The sequence below is a fragment of the Colius striatus genome, chromosome Z, assembly GCF_028858725.1.
Source record: "Colius striatus isolate bColStr4 chromosome Z, bColStr4.1.hap1, whole genome shotgun sequence".
Lineage (NCBI taxonomy): Eukaryota > Metazoa > Chordata > Aves > Coliiformes > Coliidae > Colius > Colius striatus.
This window is the reverse complement of record NC_084790.1, coordinates 16948620-16953486: the sequence shown is the minus strand read 5'-3', so window position 1 is coordinate 16953486 and position 4867 is coordinate 16948620.

Genomic DNA, 4867 nt, shown 5'->3' with positions numbered 1-4867 from the left:
GTCACACCTGTCTTCTAAGCTCTGAAAGAAGTTCAAATGATCAAGTAGTACTATTCTAATATGAAGAATGCTTTTTGAAGTACATTTGCATATCTCATCTTAGTCTAAACAAAGCAGGAGGCAGGATGATGGTGAAGGGATACCCCAGTTCTGGGTTGTTGGCATGATTTAGAAGACACATTTAAAAATGACCCTATGAAGACATGCTGTCCCCAGACATCGCTGGAGATCATCTTTAGCAAGATGAGGTAAGTGGTTCTGTTCCACTGATTTCTTGAAGACTGGAGTTTTGTAGTGGTTCACTTTACAGATCGGACTAAGACATTCTGTGATGTGATAATGAAACATTATAGCCTGCCACAGTTGCACTAACTGTAAAAACTTGGTGAATGTGTAAAGCACTGCCTCAGAGGACATTTACATTTTGGCTGACAGTCTTTGAGCATCATTTCAGTGAAAACCACAAGGCAAACCAGCTGGATTTGTTTCAGTGTTTGTCAATGAAATGATCCAGTAGAAGCAGATTAAACTTTTAAAAATTGCAGATAAGGGTGATTGTTGATGAAATGTTTAAGTTTGTTGACTAGTCTAACTAATGAAATGCTAAACAAGATATCATAAAAAACATCAGTGACGCCTCTTCAAAGATATCAGTTCTCTCTCCCTGAGACATTTCTTTTTCAAAGACTTTTAAGGCATCCCTTGTCTTTCAAGGTGTGTTACTTGTGATACATACTTTTGTTCTCTGTCTTCACTGCTCTTGTTTCTGTAAAGGTTTAATTATCCTGCCATTCACATGTAGTACTTACTGAGTGTTTTATCAACCTTAATCTTAGAACTGAAGGGCTATTTTGAAAATTGTAATTGTTTTGTGGGTCCCTAAAGATGGTTCATGGGCCACTGGTTTCTCTTTAGACCTATGGAGCTAGCGTGTGTACAGTTCTTTCTGTGACAGTTTGCAAAGATACTATAAACCTTAGAAAAGGAAGGCATTGAGTCACAGGATGGATATAGTCTGACACAAGAGCTTAGCCTTAATTTACAAGATTATTTTCTCTTAGAACTCCACTAGCATCCAAAACAGGAGCATTCCTACACTGGAGATATTGCAGAAGCCTCAGAATCTCAGGAAGGTAAAAAGAGTGCTGACAACCTTGATATTATACATTTTGTGTGGGCTCTTAGCTTTCATGTTTGAGAGAGGATTTTCACCTGTTCAAAATTCTGGATAACTAATATACAGCGAAATTTCAAACCATCAGATTACAAGGACTCAATACAATACTTCTTTTTAAGTACACAATTTTAGTTTTAAAATCTGAAAGTCTTGCAGCCATATCCCAGCTGAAATATCAGTTGCCTTAAATCTTTCTTTAGAATTGCTCACAACAGTCCCAAACTGATTGTTAGGATATGTGGCCACTAATACAGCAGATCTTTTTGCTGATCTCCTCATTCCATCCAGTTTGCAGGTCAAGTTTTCGGTCAGTCGGACTCCTAGCCAGGCTGAAGTATTCATTGCTAAGAGAGCGATCACAATGGCAGTTCTTTCTATTCACATGTCTTAGTTTGCCACTGACATAGATTTCTAGCATGGTAAGGAATAGACTTGTGATATATGTCTGAAGCATGTCAACATCTATATATTTTCAGGGGATAAAAAAAAAAGATGCAGTGTAGTTATTGTTGCTGTATTTTTTACTGACTGCTTACTTCAGTATATAATATTTGATAATGCATTTTATTCATTTCAGGCAGGAATATGATAACTGGCTTTCTTCTGAGGGGAAAAAATAATTTTCCTACTTTAGCTATATAAATCAAGAGGACAAAAAGAAGAAACAGAGGATACATTTTCATTTGCTTGTTTGGAATAACTGCAGCAATATTTGATGAGTCAAACCATGCTAGGGACACGTTTTTGTGATGTGAATCTAAACTTGATGACAAAGCAGCCAAACAGCAATGGCAAGCCCCTCCTGTGCTGCACAGGTAGGAAAGTGATAAAATTCTGGACCTTCTAATGTTCATCATCTGTTTTTAATCACAAAGAGGCACATACATTGTTTAATTCTGTGTATTTGTAGAGTCAGGCTCCCTGTGTAGTCACGATAGAAGTACTCTGTATTTTCAGTGCTCTTTCATTGCTCAGATTTGGGGAGAAGTTTTGTGCTTCCCCTTAGCTGTCACACCTATCTCCTGACTCAGGCATGTACTACATATAAAGTTAGATGAATTACTCCCAGCAGCTCTGAGTGCATTTCTGACCCAGAAACACTGTCTGCAGTTACCATCTGCCGGTAGAAGCAGCAATAGCTCAATATCTATGTCTGCCTTCTTGTGTTGGGTTGCTCTTGTCATACTGACATCTCTGTCTACATTATCTTCAAAGCAGCCTCTGAAACTTTTACTGGGATCTCTTAGGCAGCCATTCGCATGGTAACATGAAGCTAAAATACTGTCCTCCATCGAATGGTGCTGTTCTCAGTTCTGGTTATTAGATTACCTGCCGTCAATGCTTAATAACACAAACTGTTTTTGCATCTGAGTCATTGCTGGGAAACACTATATATTTAACTTTATGTTCAGCAGGGTCAGCAGTAGTGCACCCCACCGTGATGTGGAAGATTCATGATGCAGGACTTTGTGACTTCTAAGCCAAGGAGTCATAGAATGGTTTGGATTGGAAAGACCTTAAAGGTTGCTTAATTCCAAGCCTCCTGACATGGGCAGAGACACCTTCCACTAGATCAGGTTGCTCCAAGCCACATCCAGATTGGCCTTGAATACTTACAAGGATCTGGCATCCACAACTTCTAAAAGCTAGCTTTCTTTCACCCGCACTTTGGGTAGAACCACTGGAAAGATGAAGGGTGGAAAAGAGAAAGGGAGCAACAAGCTAACAGCAGGATGGGTGAAGAGGTGCAAGGAGCATTGTGCTATGCATGTATTAACATGGGCTCACAGGAGTAAAGCAAAGACGATGTTTCTTGGTTTTATAAAATTTGCTTGTGGTTTTATAAAATTTGCAAATTATAATGAGGTTACAGTACTGTGAAATACAGAGTTCCGAATGCAGGCAAGACACATCTGCAATGTCCAGAGGGTTGTACCAAACCTAAAGCAAATTGTCTTAAACTAGTTATTGCATGAAGGCGAAGAAAAAACTGAGAAGAAAGAGGAGGAGCACAATGTCTGCCTATGTTATCAGGTACTAGTTAATGCAACATATGTTCGCTTTAATACAGGGACTTTTTCAAGTCTCACAGTGGTTATTACACCAACTAAGACTCTTAGGCATATTTTGGTACATATTTTCTGCACTTGCTAACTGCTGCTAGTGGTTGCTACTTTCTGTGAGCTCGTTTTAGGACTGATCTAAGACATTCACATTTGCTTTTCTCCTGAGTATCCAGAGTTGTGAAAACTTAGATATTAATCAAATTCTTACTAGAAAAGTCAATGATCAGGCTATTCATAATACTGAATTGAGGTTACTGATTAGCTGTAGATTTTTTTTGTTCTGTTTGCTTCAGTGTATATTTATAAGTAGTTTGAATAGTTCTTTTCAGGATATGACTGGATAAAACTGCTTTGCCATCTTGGGCAGTCATCTTGAGCAGCTAACCTCAGGTGTCTTGGGAGTTGAATGTATTGAAGCTAAGCACTTCAGCACTGGCCACAATATTAATTGCTGATGTGCCTGTTTTTTTCACGAACAACAAAATAACAAATTTTGAATAATATAGCTGAAAAGATCATTTGTTAGGTCAAATAATTTGTGATGTACTTACAGATTGGGGTAGCTAATGGGATGCTAAGGTAGATCTCTGAAGCTCATTCAAATTATCAACTATTGGATTAATGTAAAAACTTAAATTTGCTTGGTTTATATGTCATGCTTTTTCACTTGTGAGGCTTACATATGGAGATCTTTTATAAATGAGTATTTTTGCACATAAGATGAAGAACAACTGTGTAATAAAGAAAACATAATATGTTTTGCTTCTCTAAACATCTAAACCTGCTAATGTTTAGTATTTTGTTACAATAGCACTTATAGCTGACAACTACATTCATCAGAACAGAAAACTGTAACAGAAACAAGGACATGCTAACAGTGGTAGGAAGCATTATATGATAAAGTTTTTGTAGTCTCATGAACAGGGAGAGTACCTTGTTGCAGCCTGCTCGAAGTGACTTGATTGGTAGACATTTGCAATAAATTATAGAGTATTTTTTTCCATGCAGGAACTAGAGGAAAATATTTCTGGCAGTAGGATGAAAAGAAGCACAGGTATATCTAGATAGTGTCTGAACTTACGGGCTTTTGTAATTTAAGGTTGAGCAGTTTCCCTTGATAGATGGGATTGTCAGAGACTTTTCACAGCTCCTCTGGATACTTCTTTATCACAGTCAGACTTCTGGTCTGAGCTGAAATGAAGCCAAGTGATCGACATTCTGTACTGTTCTGGGTTTGACAGGTAATAGCATCATCCAGCTCTGAATACTTGGAAGCCATAGATAAGTGTCAGCTGTTCAATAAGACTGTAGTTCAGATATCATCTCAGAAGTTTCTACTGTGGTTAGGAATGACTTACAAATGAGAGAGCAGGGAGACTAGTTTGAGCATTGAGTGATCCTATCTCTGCTGGAAGTATGGCCTGCTGTCATCTGTCAAGCAATCCAGACAGTAACAAGGGAAAAAACCCCACAGGATGTGAATGCTCCTTCCCTCTGCCAAAGCAGTCAATAGTCCCTTGTGATTTTTAGGATGGAGAGCTTTCAACAGATACAGCAAAGCTGTAAGGAAATGAGGGAAGCAGTTGGCTCAAGAGAATATGATACACTGAATAGTCACTTGCAA